Source organism: Panthera leo, chromosome C1 (assembly GCF_018350215.1).
Source record: "Panthera leo isolate Ple1 chromosome C1, P.leo_Ple1_pat1.1, whole genome shotgun sequence".
NCBI lineage: Eukaryota > Metazoa > Chordata > Mammalia > Carnivora > Felidae > Panthera > Panthera leo.
Genome location: NC_056686.1, coordinates 209463559 through 209484169, shown reverse-complemented (window position 1 = coordinate 209484169; position 20611 = coordinate 209463559).

The following is a 20611-nucleotide window of genomic DNA, read 5'->3' as shown; positions in this document are numbered from 1 at the left end:
TACCTAAATATAAGAGCTAAAACAATGAAACTCTTAGAGGAAAATATAAGAGTAAGTCTTCATGACCTTGGCAATGGTTTTTTACAGACATAATACCAAAAGCTCAAGCAACAAAATAAAAAAACAAATAAACTGGACTATATAAAAATGATAAACTTTTGGGCTTCGAAGGTTATTACAAAAATGTCAAAAAATCACCCACAAAAAGGCATGAAATAATTTTCAACTCGTATATCCGATAAGTGACTTTTCCTCGTATGCAGAATATATGAAGAACTCTTGTAAATCAGTAATAAAAAGATAACCAACCCAATTTAAGAATGGACAAAATATCTGAATAGACATTTCTCCAAAGAGATGTAAATGACCAACAACACATGCAAAGATCATCAAAGTCATTAGTCATTAGGGAAGGTAAATCAAAACCACAATAACATCACTTCACACCCACAAGAATGGCTATAATCGAAAAAGATGGATAAGACATATTGACAATGACATAGAGACATTGGAACCCTTATATGCTGTTGATGAAATGAAAAATGATGTGGTCCCTCTGAAAAATAGTTTGGCAGTTCCTCAAATGGTTAACCATAGATGATTCTGCAATTCTACTTCTAGGTATACACCCAAGATAGGTGATAACATATGCCCACGCAAAAACCTGCACATGAGTGTTCATGGCTTCATTACTCATAATCACCCAAAAGTAGGAAAAATCCAAATGTCATCAAGTGATGAATAGCTAAATAAAATGTGTAAATTTGTACCACGGAACATTATTTGGCAACAAAAATGAATGATGTGCTGATAGATACTACAACATGGATGAGTCTTAAAAACACTGTACTAAGTGAAAAAGAAAAAACAAGCATGAAAGGCCACATATTATAAGATTCTATTTGTATGAAATGTTCAAAAGTGGTAAATTTATAGAGCCAGGAAGTAGGGGTAGGGTGGGGTGTCAGGGGAAAAGGAGGGGAATGGAGAGTGATTGCTAATGGGTATGTGGTTTCTCTATAATCTAAAAATAGGTGGTGGCAATGGTTGCATAACACTGTGAGTATGCTAAGTGTGCACTTGGAAAGAGTGAATTTTATGATACATGAATTATATGTCAATAAAGCTCATAACAACAGTAAAAAATTCTCTACCTACCTAGATCAAACTTTCACCCTATGCACAGATCCTCTCTCCCCTACTGTCTCCATTTTTCCTTCTTCCTCCATTCCCGTTGTCTCTTCTCTTCTTTTCCTTCTTTCTCATCTCGGAATCACATTGTGTTTTTTGGCTGATTTTTTTTTTCTTTTGGCACTTTTTTGTACTGATTGAAATTGTATTTCCCAATGCTTAGTTTGACAGATGTTGTCACTTAAACAGTTTTTTAAAGGTGACCTTCAACTGATATTTTTCGGTGGGGGGCGGGGGGGTCAATAAACACGTTAATGGGAAGTTTAACATGAGATTATTTCAAACCTAGGGGCGCCTGGGTGGCTCAGTCGGTTAAGCATTCGACTTCGGCCCAGGTCATGATCTCACGGTTTGTGAGTTCGAGCCCTGCACCGGATTCTGTCTGTCTGTCTCTCTCTCTCTCTCTCTCTCTCTCTCTCTCTCTGCCTCTCCCCAGCTCACACTTGGTCTCTCTGTCTTTCTCTGAAAAATAAATAAATTAAAAAAATTATTTAAAAAAAGAGTATTTCAAACCTAAGTTACTAGAAAGCTATTTATCACACTGGAATTTATTTTCTAGGTATTCTTTTTTTGTTGTTATTTTAGGGAGAGAGCAAGTGCAAGTAGGGGAGAGGGGCAGAGGGAAAGAGAGGGGGTGAGAGAGAGAGAGAGAGAGAGAAGAGAGAATCTCAAACAGACTCCATGCTCAGCTTAGAGCCCAACACAGGGCTTGATCCCATTACCCTGGGATCATGACCTGAGTGGAAATCAAGAGTCAGACGTTCAATTGACTGAGTCACCTAGGTACCCCTCTAACTGTTCTTTTCAAATATCTCAGATACACTTCTAATGAGTCCTAATTCCTACATGTAGTGGAGTCTTGGTGTCTTTCTCTTCCCATCCCCAAAATTGACAAGCGTCTTAGGTGGCAAGTACTTAGTGGTATATACAGATGACTAGAACATGACTAAATTCAAGAGAACTTACAATAAGAGAAGCAAACACAACACAAGTAACTACAAGACACGGCAATTTGGGTAAGTGTCGTATTCATATTACATAAAACATTGTCATAGAAATTGTTCACAAAATGTGACCATTTAAAAGTTACTTAATTCCCCTTCCATTTCTATGACATCCTGACTAATGGAGCGTCCATCAAAAACCATTCTCTTTCTAGTAGAGTTCCATGCAAAGTCTTTTTTAGAAGATGATAGGAGTTCCCTTTAAAACAGCATTTATTGAGCACCTATGAGATGCCAGGTATTTTGGCAAGGAATGTGCTGTGAAAGCAAAGAAACCTGATGTTTGATTCCGACAAGGGGATGTGCACCAAAAGCCGGCAGCCATGGGCTTTCTGGGTTCCACACAGTGGACCCTGACTGTAGCTGAGCTCCGCTGACAGGAAAGGTTCTTACCCTGGTGTTGACTTGTACAAATTACAGAACTTCTAAGCTAGAGAAAGACAGGGACCATCTAATTCAATACCTTAATTTTAAAGATGAGGACAGACACCAAAGGCAGAGAGACGTTTGACTTTGTCACTGTGGAATCATGACCAGAGCTAGATCCAGAAATCAGGCCTCCTCTCTAAGTCAGTGGATTGTTCCTCATTTCCTCCTCAAACTTTGATTGTCTGATTATCCAATGGATGGTATTACCTATCGTTAGGCTTCACTTTCATTTCTTCTAGACAGTAATACAGGTTGTAGTTTCCATACAGGCTTAATCATACCCACCAAATGCTGAGGTATTATAGAGATCACTAAAAATGAAAATAATACACCACAACTCCAACGGAGGGTCGCAACGATATGAATTCGCACAATGACTACTTAAAACAAACCGAGGATCTTGTTTCTTGGCACCCTAGTTTGGATTTCCTAAAAGCAGAGCCTCCGGTGAAGGTCATTTATTTGAGTGATAAAGTCAGGAAACAAGAGTGAAGCAGGAGGGTGGAGGGAGAAAAAAGCTTTTAAGGTCATTCTGGGGACACCGATTCCATTAGAACCACCTGAGAAACAAACAGATGTCTTGGAATTATGTCCCTGAAAGATGGTGAATGGAGTATTTGGCAGTTGGCTCACATCCCTCATTAGTTGAGGGGTATTAGCTCCCCTACAGATTTAAGTTTTCCTTGGGAGGGGAAAGACGGGTCCAACATTTTCTCTCAGCCATGAGAATTTCCTAGAGAGGAAAGACAAGGTAAGTTGTTGTCAGTGAGTTGGGATCTGGGGCTGAGGCTGAACTCAATGGTGGCTGAAAGAATGTGACAGGGGGTCCAGAGATGCCTGGTACAATTGGCTTAGAAAAGCTTCTCTAGAAGCAGAAATCTGGGGGTGGGAATTGTGGAGAAACGAACCATCACGAGGGCGAAGGTCAGCCGATTCCCCCACCGGCCCCGGGAGGACAGCTTTGTTTGGTAAAAAGTCTTCCCCGGAACACACTGCCAAGTAACAGCTCTGTTTTCTTGTGTCCCATTTATCCTGAGACAAATGCTTTGGCCTATCGATTCATTACGCAAAGGTGTGTAGTTACCCTAAGAAATACTTACGCATTGTACTCTGGAAAACCAAGACCTCATGGTTCTGAGATTCACAAAGAGGCCTCGTAAAGTCATAATTAGCACTAAAGGGATAGTGAAAAGAAGAGCAGCCAAAGAATGTAATGGGACTTTGACCTGCAACAAGCAACACCAGAGACAAGGTTCTGGGCATCAGCGCGAGCACCATGAGGAAAGGCCTCAAGACAAAGAAGTCTTCTCCATTCAGTTTCAGTCTCAACCTTAAACAGGATCTGCTCGTCAACGTGATACGTGATCAAATTCCTACAGGCACCAGGTCCGACATTAGTTTTCAAAAAATACATATAACGTTATCCTATAATTGCCCCCGACAGACTCATGCATAAACTGCTTCTCTTCAAGAGCCCAAAGAGACACCACCGAGAGATGGTTGAAGAATTGGTTTCAGTTAGAACAGGAAGCCAGCTCTCTTCTGAATTCCTGCAGGGTCGTTTAAGCCGAAGTAAAGAGCCTCTACAACTAGGCGGCTGAAAGCTGGCACTATTATCTCAGGAGAGTTTTGAGGCTCACCGTGTAAAGTTTTGAGTGAACGTTTGGACACCCACCTGAGCCAATGATCAAAGAGGGTGCTTCAGGCTCTATGTGTGAAAACAGCGTACTCCTTTTTTAGCCTCCTGAGAGTCCATCCAGTTCAGATTTAGTTGCTCTGTAGAGAGAAGAATTAACATAAACTTAAGCTAATTCCTCTCTGTATTGTTTATCTTGACTGCGAGGCTCTTCAAATGCCTCCCGTTTCCCAGGTCCTCAGTTTCTGTGTAGTCACAGCAGAGGAGTCTCTGTTCACGACACACGGGAAGGAATCAACAGGGTTGTTTTAGAACTCACACATGCAACCAGCAGATGCAATCCAAGCCATAGCTCCTGTGCAGGGCCATAGAACGTCACCTTTCCCAAAGGCAGCAAGGTTAGCCTATCAAACAGCACAAAGATGGAATAGGGAAGCAGGTCAAAGATGATGTGAAGGCAGGCATGGACTTGACATCTTCTCCAAGAGTTAGAAAAACAAAACAAAACAAAACAAAACTGTATTTGATGGTCTGGCATCCAAGCCAGCGGTGGGCTCAACCAGACACAGGACAGTTGGATCTGTAATCACTTCCATTCCAATGCTGGTTTTCTTTCTGTCACCTCCAGACACACCCCAAATGAGCTGGTTCTCCATCTTGGAGTCCACTTTGGGTGCAGCTCTCGAATGATTTTATCAAATGTGTTCATTTCTTGTCCGACTGCTTACGTTTGCCAAAGGGCTGCTGAAAATCCTGTTTTCTCTTACCATCAAAGCCCCCACCATGTTACCATCTTGGACTTACCAAACTGTGGCACTTTTGACGTTGGCAGGTTGAGAGGTTCTATTGAGCAGAATATCTCCAGAGAGACAACAGGGCTCCTTCTTCACAGCCATTATGACTCACAAGGAGGACTGGCCTCCAATAGAAGGTCCCAGGGTAACATTAAGACCAGCGTTTCATCACTCCATGGACATCCTTCAGTATCTCCTTCTCAACAGCGTAGGAAGTCACTCTCCTCCATTCAATAGCAAATATTACGAAAACTTAACTCAGGTCAAATAGACCACATCTCAAAGTCTTTGGAGGGCCCACTAGGTGAACCATTGCTCCTTGTTATTGACATTGGGAAAATGGAAACGTTCTTCATAGACATCTAAAAAATCATTTTCTCCACCGTGCTGCCACGGGATGGAATGAATCTTTCCCAGAGAATTCTAAATGGAACTCTGACTTATGGAGCTGCTGACACCACTTCTTTCCTGCTGTGGAAAATCATCCCGACTTAATCTTGAATTTTAAAATATATACATGTACACACACAGGTATACATGCACACACACATGGACAGAGGGCAAAATAAGAAGGAAGGGACAAAGAATGCAAAGTATTATCACTCAAAAGAAAGATCCGGAGAGAACGCCTCATTTACGTGGACCCTACTGTGCATGAGGAGGAAGTAGAGAAATTCGTTCATTCATTCAACCAAGACTGAGTGTGCGTCTCAGAAGAGTGGTTAACAGGCTTGCCTGGCTTGCTCACACCAGATCTGTGCTTTGAAATCCAGGTTGAAGAAGGGTTAATGGCTACATGAAACATCACGAGATTAAAATTCCCATAAGAAACAAGATAAATACCATCCGAGATACCAAAATTTTCGGTGTTCACGCTGGTTGTGGGTTTGTACGTGGGTAACAATGAGAAGACATTAAAATTTTCTAGGCATACACTGTTAAAACATGCATGCTAATTGACAAGTTGTGTTACAAAAACTATTCTTGATTTTCTATATCTGCAACATGGAGGCTACCTTACATTTCCCCAGGCAAATATGAGGTTTGACTTCTTCCTTTAAACAGTCCAAAGCGTTAATTGTATTTTCCTTAAAGGACTTCTCACTGATGAAATGCTATGCTTGGTTTAGTGGAGTTTTCTTATAACCATATTCAGTGGAAAAAGCAATAATGCAATTCAACAGTTTCATGATTATTTTAATATGATATTTCCCGTGCTCCAAATGGAAGTCAACCTTTTATGAAATGTGCCAAGGATTCTGAGGTTAAGAGCGGGGCGGTGAGGTATCATGATGTTTTAAAGAAGTAGCTTCCGTGAGGCAGGGAGATGTGAATGAGGGCAGCAAACTTGTGGTCCCTGGAGTGACAGCTCCTCCTGAATTGTTTGAAGGGTTTAATGAGAGGGTGGAATATTTAGTCTTTTCCTTGCAAAAATATTTTATCACAAAGTGTATACATCAAGCTGAACACATAAATCTTCTAGTGTCTCTTCTTGAAAATTGGGGGGAAAATCTATAAGGCATAATATAGAAAGAACAGAGCTTTAAACATCTTCCTGCCCCTTTAAAAAAAATTACCATAATGCATATGCCATTGAAAAAGAAAAGATATTAAAGAAGTCAAAAGAGAAAAGCAAAGATTAATTAGAAACTCACCATCCTAGAGAATTAGAGAGGTAAAAAAAAAAAACTTTTTGTTTAACTTTGTAGACTTGTGTTTATTCATATCTTTAACCTAAGTCAGATCACACGGCACATGTATTTAAAAACCTATTCTCTTCATTTAAGAATACAGATATGGGGGCACTTGGGTGGCTCAGTCGGTTAAGCGGCCGACTTCGGCTCAGGTCATGATCTTGAGGTCCGTGAGTTCGAGCCCCGCGTCGGGCTCTGTGCTGACAGCTCAGAGCCTGGAGCCTGTTTCAGATTCTGTGTCTCCCTCTCTCTGACCCTCCCCCGTTCATGCTCTGTCTCTCCCTGTCTCAAAAATAAATAAAACGTTAAAAAAAATTAAAAAAAAAAAAGAATACAGATATGGTCTAATGTTTATATCAAAAAATGTACTCTCTATTCTATCATTTTAAACAGTAGTATGGCTTCTCATTATTGCATGGTTATCCACGATTAAACGCCCTAGGTTGTTTCTAACTTTTTGGTTGTTGTAAATAGTACTATGAAGAACTCGGTGTGGATGAATCTTTGTACATATTCTTAATCTCTTTCTTAAAAGAAGGCCGAGAAATGGAATTTTAGGGTCTAGAAATGTGTACCTATTTCACAGTTTTGAGATTGCAAAGCTACCTACCAGAATTCTGAGTGAGTGGACCCAATTCCTTGTGTATTTCACAGGATCAACAAATAGAAATGCATGCATTTACTTAGGGCTTTGTGGACGCAACAACTACTTCTCCATTAAATAGAAGTCTAAATGTGGCAAATGCCTGAATGCTATCAGCTCCTGTGATACATCCTAGCCTCTGCCACATTAACTGCCGTGGACGTTTTATTTATTTGTTTGTTTGTTTGTTTGTTTATTTATTTATTTATTTTTACCCGGCACAAAGCCAACATGCTGTGAAGCGTATATGCCACGCCCTGAACCCTTAAAGTAAATATTTTGCCAGGGACATCGAAGAACCGGAAGAGAACCGATGAAAAGGAGGAGGGCAGTCCCTATGACTCCCGTACTTTCCAAAGGAACCTCTCGGTACTGAGTGTATTTACTTAACAGATTAGAGGTTTTAAATATCTAACTGAGTTATTGCTCTGATGGTGAAATCTCGGTTGCTCCCTATTGTAAACTTGAAAATTCCCCTGCGTGCTTTCTCAAAGCTGACATGAAGGAGCCAGCTCTAATAGTCCGAGTAGGCAGGGAATAATTTGCTAAGGAATGCTGCCTAGTCAGGGCACAGACGGAGACCGATGCCACGTGTTCCTACAAAGCACACAGTTTCGTATGAGGGCTAACAACTGTCCTTCGGTCCTGAAGAATGGCATCGGCCAAACGACCAGCAGGGTCGACGTGGTGACATGTTCAAGTTCTAATATGTGATGTTTAGATCCTTCCGGATTTTGCCAGTTCACTGCACTTCTGGAGAGAGAGATTCAGGGTCCATTTGTTACACGTCTCTAGAGTTACCCTGCGAAAGACTAAGCCTCATCACTTATTTCAGGCAATCTGCATTTACTAAGAATACAATCATAAATGTTTGCAAAAAAAAAAAAAAAAGTCATAAATGACACACAAAACTGTTCATTGCAGCACTATGTAGAATAGGAAAGAAAATGGAAACACCCAATTAGTTAATAATAGAACAGTGATTAAAACAATGATAGGATTTCCATATGATTGAATACTATGTTGCCATTTAAATAATTTTGAGACATTTACGCAAGGGAGGAAATGCTAATGACAAAAAATAGAGAAAATCGTAAGGCACAAAGTTATAAATCGTACGACACAAAGTTATAAGTAGTACGTTAACCCATTATGGGAAACTGTGTATATTTGTACTTATATATTAAAAAAAAAAAAAAAAGACTGGAAAGAAATTCACCAAAATGAAAACAGAAATTACCTGTGGTGATGGGAGGCTCTCCCCACTTGTTTTCATGTTTTTTTTCTATATTTGTCAGTTTTTTATAATAAACACATACTGCTTTTATAATCAGAGAAGAATAAATTATTTTCAAACCCACATATTAAAAATTCTCGTTTCCTAGTAGAGTGAACTTATAAATATGATTTTAAAGGGCTACCTTTATTCATAGTTTTAATATTTTTTAGTAAAAATTGCCACCAGAAGAAAATGAATAATCTTATTTTTTGGAACACCTCATGTCAGGCTTTCATGATGATATTACAGTAAGTCTTGCAAAATTTTCACTGCCCTCCTAACTTCATGGATGGCCCTAGAAGATGCATGACTATTCCAGGAGAACATCAATAATCTATCTTGTGTTGGAATTTGCAGAATAAAATAGGTGAAAGTTAACCAGAAACTGTTTACACGAGCTAGTAGCTGTTTTAAAATTTAATTGTGAAGTTGATTTATTAGGTTAGGAAAATGTATCCATAAAAAAAAAAAAAAAAAAAAAAAAGGATGGGGGTGGGGGTGGTGCTTGGGTGGCTCAGTCTGTTAAGCGTCCGGCTTTGGCTCAGGTCATGATCTTGCGGTCCGTGAGCTTGAGCCCCGGGTTGGGCTCTGTGCTGACAACTCAGAGCCTGGAGCCTGCTTTATATTCTGTGTCTCCCTGTCTCTCTGTCCCTCCCCTCTCATGCTCTGTCTCTCTGTCTCTCTCTGTCTCTCGAAAATAAATAAACATTAAAAAAATATTTTTTTAAGTTTCAGAAACACAGATTACTTTGCTGGTGAGGGTTAACAAATAAGCAAGCATGCCAATAACTTTCTGTATGATTGGGCAAGTCAGTGTGCTCTCTGGGTCTCAGCATCTCCATCAGAAAATAAACAATGCACAGACACCTGCTCTCCAAATTCTCTTTGGAAGTAGTAAACTATTCAAAGGCAGAAAACAATTATTTTATAAATCTTATTAATTAGCAGGTTCATTTCCACTAAATAAGAAGAAATGTCGATAAAGTCCTGTAGTACTATAGCCTTACGATTTGTGTGTGTGTGTGTGGTAAGAATATTTCAGATTTAGTCTCTTGGCAACTTTGAAGTATGTAACATAGCATTATTGACTATAATTGCAATGCTATGATTCATCATCTGACTGCAAGTCTGTACCCTTTAACCATCATCTTCCAAATTCCCCTAGCCCCCGGCCCCTGGTAACCATCATTCGGCTCTGTTTTTACTAGTTCCGTATAGCCTTCTAGTTTTAACCAGCTTATAATAAGCCAGTTTAACCAGTAGGCTTATAAACACTTCCTTGCATTTCACAATGGTCTGATCCTAAGCAGGCAGCCATTTTGAATCTTGTTCTATTTCCAGACCGTGTTACATTTCACCATCTGAATCATCCTTCCTCTCATAGTAGAAGTTAGGCAAATCCTGAGGTATCTTGTCACTTCCAACCACATACATTATCGTTTATGGCACATTTCCTCAGAGCTCACAGGTGCCCATTGATAGAACCAGATAAACCGCTGGAATGCCCCACCATGCCCTCCAGCTCCAGCCAAGAGCTACTGATCTGCCTAGAGCCTGTAAAAAATGTCTCGACTGCTAGTAGACCTGGGGGGAATGATGCAATAGCTGGCCAGGGAAAGAAACCAGCAAGGCCAAAGCTTTGGACTCATTCCTGAGTGAGTTCATTGATCTGCTTCTGTCCTACAGACCTTAATCCAAGCCCACCATATGTAAGGGGGCCGAGATGAGGCATGGTACATAGGCCAGAACAAAATGTGGTCTATACTGAAATAACAGTCAGTACAGCATCTCCAGAAGAAACCCCCAAGTAATCATGATGCTCAGCCAAAAGGATCCACCCTAATTAATATCATCATTACTGAATTTAAGCACTTTCTGAAATGTTTCCACCCTTTCTGAGGACTGACGTGTTCCCTAGGTAAAGAATCACAAGTGAAAACTGTCAGACTTTCAAACACCTGTGTCGTAAATTTTTCTAGTTACAGAACTTTCTCCCAGAGATGAGTCAAGGGTCACAGATGATGTTTACCCACTCTGAAGGATGAGCAGGACCACTGAGAGAATAAAAAGTTGAGACTGACTATAGTACGATTTTAAGAAATTGTGTATCCCACTGTGAAAGTCACTGGAGACTTTTTTACCCTGAAACTCTGTGTTAATTAATCAGTAAAGATACATAATCACTTTCAGAAAGATGATTATAAAAAACAGGAACTCAAAGCACCATTGACCCCGGGAGCTCATTACATATTGACAAGTGTGTACCTGGATTGACTTCCCACCTCCAACCCCCCAAATAAAAACATATTTTGTGATCCCTCCACAGACTTTGGGGAGGTTAGAGTAAGTCGGTACAAGGCACACATAATTTTAGCCATTACAAATGAGAAAGTTTGTTTTAGAGTGAAGGCAACTAAGGCCTAATCTTTCTCCTCCCTCCAACTCCTAGGAATTTGGATCTTTGTTAAATGTCACAATGAATAAGAGAATAATTACAGGGGTACAACTATTTTAAGCACCTGGAAAACTAAATTTTTTAATGTTTATTTACTTTTGAGACAGAGAGAGAGAGAGAGAGAGAGAGAAAGGGAATGAGCCAGGGAGGGGCAGAGAGAGAGGGAGACCCAGAATTCGAAGCAGGCTCTTGTCAGCACAGAGCCGGATGCGAGCCTCGACTCACGAACCGTGAGATCATGACTTGAGCCAACATCGTATGCTTACTTAACCAATGGAGTCCCCCAGGCACCCCTGGGAAACTAAACTTAATGAGAGATTTCATTGAGGGAGGAGTGGGGGGAGGAAGAGACCGAATGTTACACTTCCTACAATTTTTAGCAATCAAATACATTAGACTGAAAAACTTCATCTTTCGAGAATTTCGATCATGCCAAAATATACAAGAAATCAACACAAAATGGCAAAAAATGGCCAATTACTTTAGAGAATGTGAAAGAAGAAACATATTAGAGACACACATAAACACAGGAGTACTGGTTGGACATGTGCTGTGTGGTCAGATTGGCCAGAGAAGGCAGCACAGGGCCAGAGTCAGAAGGACTAAGTTCTCACGTCAGCCGGGTCACACGCTGGCCATGTGGCCCCGACCAAGCCACTGAGTCTTAACCTCTGCATCCACAAAGTGAGGATAAATATGTATCCAGGTATCACTTAGACGGCTGGCGAGGCAATCCAAGTGAAAGTACCATGCGAAGTATAAATCACAGGCAAGCTATCGGTGTAGATACTGTTTTCACCACACTAAGCAATGCGGTCAAGACAAAGATGTAAAAGAGATAGCCTTGGAGGTTGAGAAGATTATACCTCAGTTAAAAGGATAAAACAGGAATCAGTGAGGGGCACCTGGGGGGCTCAGTCGGTTAAGCATCCGACTTCCGCTCAGGTCATGATCTCGCGGTCCGTGAGTTCGAGCCCCCCGTCGGGCTCTGTGCTGACGGCTCGGAGCCTGGACCCTGCTTCGGATTCTGTGTCTCCTTCTCTCTCTGCCCCTCCCCACTTGTGCTCTGTCTCTCTCTGCCTCTCAAAAATAAATAAATGTAAAAAGAAAAAAAATTTTTAAATAAAAGTTCCTAGATGTGAAGAAATTATCTCCTGGCACCTGTAAAAATTTCTCGTGTGCAGCTTCTCAGGGAAAAAAAACGCACGCCCCACTCCACTGCTATCCTGTCATTCCAGAGGCATTCGCAGTCCACCCACAGTGTATGTGACACCCTCTGACAGAATTTTCTCTGGCACGTGTGCCATTCTGCCAAGAGGTTTGGCAAGGGCTCCACCAGTTTCCTCCACGGCTTCAACTCTCACAGTTTAAAGATTGCTGATCTTTTCACTCTTGCCTTTCTTGTGACCTATTTACTATTTCCTGTGTGCCAAGAAGAGACTTGATTTGGGAGTACCAAGTAACCTGTCAGCAGCAGTCACAGTAAATGGTTTAGAGCTTGAACCGAATCCAGTTCCCAGGAGTGACTAAGAACAGCTTAGCATGATCACACTTGAACTACATGATGCCCTTTTCCAGGGCCGTGAGAACGATGCTCACAGATTCAAACAGGGATTCAAGATGAGTTTCTCAGAACCAACACTGGAGGAAAAGCTGGTGGGATTCCAAATGAGAATCTGGCTGTGAAAAGGGAGGGAAGACATTGCTTCAGAAAGTAATCGCAACACCTCACGTCTGCCTCAGACACAGACAGAGTCAAGAGTTGGGGGGAAAGGGACCTGATGGTGCTTGCAGGATTATCCCACCCCTCCTGGAGCCAGGCCTTCAGGGCTCCACCGATTAGGAAGATGGCGGCCACTAGACTGGACGACATTCACCATAATATCCACAGGTTGGGGAAGACTCTCAGAAGTTTGGAGGGTCCTCACTTTCGGGAGCTCTGCCCATACCCCTTGATGCACAATCAAGTCCCAAAAGGACTTTAGGAAACCTAAGGATCCTTCTGGCCTTATCTCTCACCCAACAATATGGACATGCTGATTCAAGGTCCTTTCCCCAATATCTCCCCATTTCTGGAATAATCCATTTACTCCTTCTACCTCCACCTGGCCCATCACTGTTGTTGGATGTTCCCCATTTATCATTCAAGACTTAATTCAAAGGTTACTTTTATAGGACAGTTTCCACAACTAGATGAAACAGCTCTTTACTTGGAACTCCCGTGGGACTTTGCTTTTCACACTACGTAAGAAGCTATATTTTCCTGTCTTTGTCTGTATAGCACCTGGCAGAGGGTAGAGGTTCAAGAATATGTGACAGACGAATGAACCAACTGAATTCATTTTTTGTTATTCTCACCCCTTGTTTCCTACATCTATTAGTCACTAATTCTTCTACACATTTGGCTTCCAACTCGTTTTCTTCTCTCCGACCACAGCTGCCCTGGCCTCAGGTCTCAGAAATCCATGTTGGCATTAATATAGTTTCCCAAAGCAGGCTCCTCACCCATCAAAGAATCAAAGACTATTGTAATAATGACATGGAGACACTTATTCTCCATTGTTCCACTTTCTCTCAAGCTGGGATTTGAACCCAGATCAGTCCAGACCCACCGTCCACGCTGCTTCTCCAACACTTGTCTCTTCCAAATTGGCCATAGAACGAGAAAGATGGGAGTTATCACTGAATAACTTACTGTCAATCCCAATTTTGTGGATTCCTAGGACCAATGGACGGCTTTCAAGATATTTACCAACCCCCAGAAATTATATATAAAAGACTGGGTCCAGCCAATGCAATGTTGAAGGAGAAAAACAAAGCTGAAGGACTGACCCTACCAGATGTTAAGACTTACTCTAAATCTACAGTAATCGAGACAATATGGCATTGGTGAAAAACAGAAAAATAGATCAATAGCACAAAATAGAGTCCAGAAATAGACTCACAAAAATATAGTGAACTGATCTTTGACAAAGAGGTAAAGGCAATACAATGGGACAAAGATGGTCATTTCAACAAATGGTGCTCCAACCACTAGATATCTATAAAAAAAAAAAAAAAAAGAATCTAGGCAGAGACTTACACTTTTCATACAAATTAACTCACAATGGATCATAGACCTAAACATGAAACTACAAAACTTCTAGAAGATAGCGTAGGAGAAAATCTAGATGACTTTGGGTGTGGCAGTGACTTTTATACACACCATCAAAGATACAGTCCATGAAAGAAATAATTGATAAGCTGGGTTTCATTTAAATTAAAAACTTCTGCTCTGGGAAGGACAAGGTTAAGAGAATTAGAAGACAAACCACAAACTGGGAGAAATCATTTGCAAAAAAATATATCTGATAAAGGCTGTTATCCAAAATCCACACAGAACTCTTAACACTCAACAATGAGAACACAAACAATCCAATTAAAAAATGGGTCCAAGACTGTAACAGTTACTATCTCAATAAAGAAGATACACATGTGGCAAATAAGCATATGAAAAGATATGTCATTTGGGGAAATGCCAAGTAAAACCATATTGACATTCCACTCCACACCTATTCGAATGGCCAAAACCCAGAACATTAATGACACCAAATGTTGGAGAGGTTGTGAAGCGATAAGAACTCTCATTCGCTGCTGGGTGGGAATGCAAAATGGAAAAGCCAGTTTAGAAGACAGCTGGGTGGTTTCTTACAAAACTAAACACCCTCTTACTAGTCCAGAAATTACACAGTCCAGAAATTGTGTTCCTTTAGTGGAGTGGAAAACTTATATCCACACCAAAACTTGCTACACAGATATGTTATAGCAGCTTTGTTCATAAGCACCTAAACTTGGAAGCAATCAAGATGTCCTTCAAGAAACGGTGGTTCACCCAGACAATGAACTAAAACACTAAAGAGAACAGCACTAAAGACAAATGAGCTATCAAGCCACAGAAAAAAGACATAGATGAACCTTAAATACGTAGTACGAAGAGGAAGAAGCCAATGGGAAAATGGGGCGCCTGGGTGGCTCAGTCGGTTGGGCGTCCGACTTCAGCCCGGGTCACGATCTCGCGGTATGTGGGTTCGAGCCCCGCGTCGGGCTCTGGGCTGATGGCTCGGAGCCTGGAGCCTGCTTCCGATTCTGTCTCCCTCTCTCTCTGCCCCTCCCCCGTTCATGCTCTGTCTCTCTCTGTCTCAGAAATAAATAATGTTAAAAAAAAGAAGCCAATGGGAAGAGACTATATATGCTGTACGATTTCAACTATATGGCCTTCTGGAAAAGACAAAGCTATGGAGACAGGAAAATGATCAGTGGTCACCAGGGGTTGGAGGTGGTGGGAAGGGATAAACCCATGAAGCCCAGAGGATTTTCAGAGCAGCGAAACTACTCCCTATGATACTACAACGGTGGATACTTGTCATTATACGTTTATCCAAACCCATCGAAACAACAATGGCAAGAGCCAATCCCAAAGTAAACTATGGCCTCTGGGTGGTAACGATGTGCCAAAGCAGGTTCACTGGTTGTAACAAACACATCCACTCAAGTGTGAATGTTAACAGTGGGGCAGGCCCTGCAGCCATGAGGGCAGGAAACACATGGGAAATTTCTGTACCTTCCTCTCAACCTTGTTAGGAATCTAAAACTGCTCTAAAAACAAACGGTCTTTAAAAAAAAATGTTGGGTCTACGTGTGTAGGTGTGTTATTTTCCTGAGGAGGCGGGCCGCGGTTTCCACCAGACTCTTCAAGGAATCTATCATTTCAAAAAGGCAAAGAATCACCACCTTGGAGCATTTCTGCAAATCCTTGGATTTGCACTGACAAAAGTTGCATGTTTACTCCTTTTGATTCATTCCCCTGAGCCCACCACGCGAAGGGCTTTCACCCACCCGGAGTCTTTTTTTGGACACAAGACGGGCTTCCAAATCACCCGCTGTTGTTTCCTCCGGGCAGAATTCCAGGATTCGTCTTATTCGAGATGGTACTTTCCCAGCCTTGGCACTGCTCTCCTTCTTTCCTTTATCTTCTTCAGATAATCACGCAGTGTTACTTGCGTGCTACTTCATTCTTCCTCCTTAGAAAATCTCACTGATATACTGTTCCCAGCCTCTTTATCTCAAGCCTTCCCCATTACGCCTGGCTAAGCAGGTAGTTTCCTGGTGCTGGGACCAGGGCCAATCTATTCTGGTGGGGTTTTTTCTTTTTATTAATTCTCCAAAAGGAAAACTCATTTTCCTATTGGAAAATGTGGCAAAGGTGAATCAACTTTATTCCTGTCATCAATTTTCATCAGTTCAGAGCTCCCGGTTAATGTATATGCAGTGGAGTTGGAGGGAAGAGAGTGGAATGTTCAAATCCACAGTAAGATTTCAGTGTCGTGAGTGACTTTAGAATTTACCCACTCACCTCAACAGATAGCTCAGCTACACACCCAAGAGTTTTGTCCAAGTTTTAAAACCAGTTAGTTGCAGAGTCAAGAGATTTTTTCCCCCCAGACCATTCTGTACCACCGACTCCAAGATACACACATGTTTTTTTCTTGCTTAACATAGCAGTTTTCTGCAAAGCTTCTTAGCTGCAAAACCAGGAACATGTGGACACATTGTATCGGAGCAATTTTTCTGGCTATATGCCTAAACTGAATAACACAGATTAAATATGCAGATCAGACTGTGTAGCACCTGCTCTGAAAAGATTTCTGTTTAAGAAAGAAAGAAAGAAAGAAAGAAAGAAAGAAAGAAAGAAGGGAAGAAGAATGGAAACAAGGAAAGAAAGCAAGAGAAGGAAAGAAAGAAAGAAAGAAAGAAAGAAAGAAAGAGAAAAAGGAAGGAAGGTCAGAAGGAAGGAAGGAAGGGAGGGAAGGAGAAAAGAAAGAAAGAAAGAAAGAAAGAAAGAAAGAAAGAAAGAAAGACGAGAAAGAAGAAGGAAGGAAGGTCAGAAGGAAGGAAGGAAGGAAAGAAGGAAGGAAGGGAGGGAGGGAGGGAAGGAGAATGGAAAGAAAGAAAGAAAGAAAGAAAGAAAGAAAGAAAGAAAAAGAAAGAAGAGAAAGAAGAAGGAAGGAAGGTCAGAAGGAAGGAAGGAAGGAAGGAAGGAAAGAAGGAAGGAAGGAAGGAAAGAATGAAGGAAGGAAGGAAGGAAGGGAGGGAGGGAGGAAGAGAGGGAAGGAGAATGGAAAGAAAGAAAGAAAGAAAGAAGAAGGAAGGAAGGAAGGGAAGAAGAATGGAAACAAGGAAAGAAAGAAAGAGAAGGAAAGAAAGAAAGAAAGAAAGAAAGAAAGAAAGAAAGAAAGAGGAAGGAAGGAAGAATGGAAAGAAAGAAAGAAAGAAAAAGAAAGAAAGAAAGAGAAAGAAAGAAAGAAAGAAAGAAGAGAAAGAAGAAGGAAGGAAGGAAGGAAGGAAGGAAAGAAGGAAGGAAGGAAGGGAAGAAGAATGGAAACAAGGAAAGAAAGAAAGAGAAAGAAGGAAAGAAAGAAAGAAAGAGGAAGGAAGGAAGGAAGGGAGGGAGGGAAGGAGAATGGAAAGAAAGAAAGAAAGAAAGAAAGAAAGAAAGAAAGAAAGAAAAAGAAAGAAGAGAAAGAAGAAGGAAGGAAGGTAGGAAGGAAGGAAGGAAGGAAAGAAGGAAGGAAGGAAGGAAGGAAGGAAGGAAGGAAGGAAGGAAGGGAGGGAGGGAAGGAGAGAGGGAAGGAGAATGGAAAGAAGGAAAGAAAGAAAAAAAAAGAAAGAAAGAAAGAGGAAGGGAGGGAAGGAGAGAGGGAGGGAGGGAGGGAGGGAGGAAGTAAAGACCGAAGGTGTGGACACATCTCAACAGTGCGCAATTGAAGATTTGCAAACCGGTTTCATGGTTCAAAGTCAAGCAACTATTTGTGGGCTCAGCAGCAGGATCCCAGCCCCTCACTAAAGTGTTAAATCTGCAAGGACAGCTGTGTAGCAGATGGCTGGCAGCTTCTCTGATTTTGTGGCTCAGCAGCCTTCCAGAAGCAAGGCAGGAGCTCTTCATTCAGCAGCTGCTCACCCTCAGTTTTCTTCCAGTAGGAAATGATCCACCCCAAAAGTTCTATCAATGCTCCCAAACACCTCTCTCTCCCACCTGCAGGTGCCCCAGGAGAGATGAAAAGGAGAAACCATTGGCTGGTTTCTCATTTTACTCGTTGGGGGCCCCCATGGAGCCCGTGTAAGAGAAAATGCTGACTCAGTCAGAGCACTCTTGCCCTTAGGTGTTGAGGATTCTCTGTCTCTTGTGTCAGATAGATCTGGGCAAGTGAGATAGGGGACAGGAAGGAGGGTAAGGGAGGAAGCTTGTGACACTGGAGTTGAAGTTGAGTGGCTGAAGCATGGCATGGTGGGGGCGGGGGCAGTTACTAGTAAGGAGGATGGGGGGGGGGGGGCTTCAAGATAGTATTTGAGGTAAAGGGGAATACATCCGGGATTGCTTCATGGTTTGAGAATCAGACGTATGCATGTCTGTCTACGTAGCTTTTCTTTCCTGCGGGTGGGAGTATTTCTCTAAAAGGACAATTGAGCTTCACCTCTCAGCTAGCACAGGGATCCGCTTCTCCACACAGTCGAGGGTTCCGGTTATCTTCTGTGGCCCAGCGTCACCACGGTGGAACCGACCAATGTGGGGCAATGCACCCAAGCCCTGTTGTGACGAGCAGTCCCATGGAAGTGAGTGTCTGGTTTTCTTCTTGACGCCGATGGTGCATGGATCCTTAAGAGAAGATAGGGAAATGTCTTTGTTTTAGAACATTCCCGCAGCACGTATACACCTTATGCACCCGGCCTTGTTCTAAGTGATTTTTCAAATTCTAACCTATAACATACAAAAGTTCTGTGGCAGGGGATTTCATATTTATTATTAATTCTGGTGTCCCTCAAAATGATATTTGGGGAGACTCGGGCCAGAACCAGGGGATTCTTGCTAACAATGATGGTGTCTTAAACCCACGCTGATGAGAACCGTGGGAGGCAGGCTTATTGGTGCCCATTCTACAGATAAGAAAAATGAGATTCAGAGAAATGTGTATCGGGTCCAAGGTCAAACAACAATTAAGTGCCGGGGCCAAGATCAAAACCTGGGTCTGCCTGACTCTAAAACTCATGCTCCTTCAGCAACAACACAGAATAGGATGAGCACTGATACCCCCTGCTGTCATTTCAGCAACAAATCTTGTGTATCTACTTCATGCAAAACACTCCAGAGGGGCGCTGTCATATCTTAAACATGGCACCTTGAGATCCATAAACTGCTCTGGGACAAAGGATCCTGGGTTATTGGGACCAGGGCCTGGAGTGGGACAGGAATGGAGCGGATAAAAACTGCAGACCTGGGGGTTGTGCAAGTTCTAGGTCATCCAGGCAGAAGACGGCAGTCAGGACACAAGCATGACACACACCGAGTGTCCCAAGGATGACAAGCAATCTATGAAGGAGCCTACCCCGTGAAGCTGATGAAGATATAAAGTACAATGGGGAAACCCAACGGGGCCTGTCCGAGCCCCAGCCTCTGGGCTGAGTTTTGGGGGCAGGGTTGGGGGCCCTGGGGGTGAACTACTGGGGCGGAATGACAAGACAGGGCCACCTCCAGGACCATGACCTGAGATATGACATTGGCCCCACAACCAGGGCAGAGCCCAGGAACCGTGGTGGCAGCACAGACTCAGGGCTGGGCCAGTGGCAAGGGGGCAGAGTCCTCAAGCGTTCCTCAAAAGAAGCACCTTCCACACTTTTCTGTGGACCCCCATCACCCTTGGAAAAGGTGAAAGGTGATCTTGGCGGCCCTAAGCTAGGCAACGTTAACCAAACACTAAACTGATGTTTTCAGAGACATTCGTATACTCAGACTCATTTTCAATCTTCAGAGGAAGAACATAAGGCATTTCCTAAATGTATTTGATCACAGAATGCATTTCTCTGTGTAGCTTTTTTTTTTTTTTTTAACAGATCATCTATTGTTATATCGGAACTTGTTGTTGTTAACCTTGTTATGGGTCACATCGAAACTCTGTTAGGTAAGGTTTCTTATATCCATTCTCCACCTGCAAGATTAAAAATAGGTCCTGAGAGTGGAGTGATTCTGTGCTACTGGGGGTGGGGGGTGGGGAGCGTGGGGGGGGTGATGGGGGGGAACCCAGGTGGCCCAGGCTGCAGTGCTGGGAATCAGGGAGGGCCCGACAGACACATGGTGCGTGAGGCAGAGAAACAGCATTTCTGCTTTCGAGAAATTTACATGTTATGGAAAACCAGCCGTTTGAAAAAGTCAAACTAAACTTTGCTCTTATTTTACTGAGGTCACACCGTCGTCTGCTCCGCCAGCTTTCTCCTCTCCCTTTCGTGGAGTCAGATCTTAAAAATAAACATGAGGCTTGGGGCACCCAGGGGGGCTCAATCAGTTAAGCGTCTGACTCTTTTTTTTTTTTATTTTATTTTTTAACGTTTATTTATTTTTGAGACAGAGAGAGACAGAGCATGAATGGGGGAGTGTCAGAGAGAGGGAGACACAGA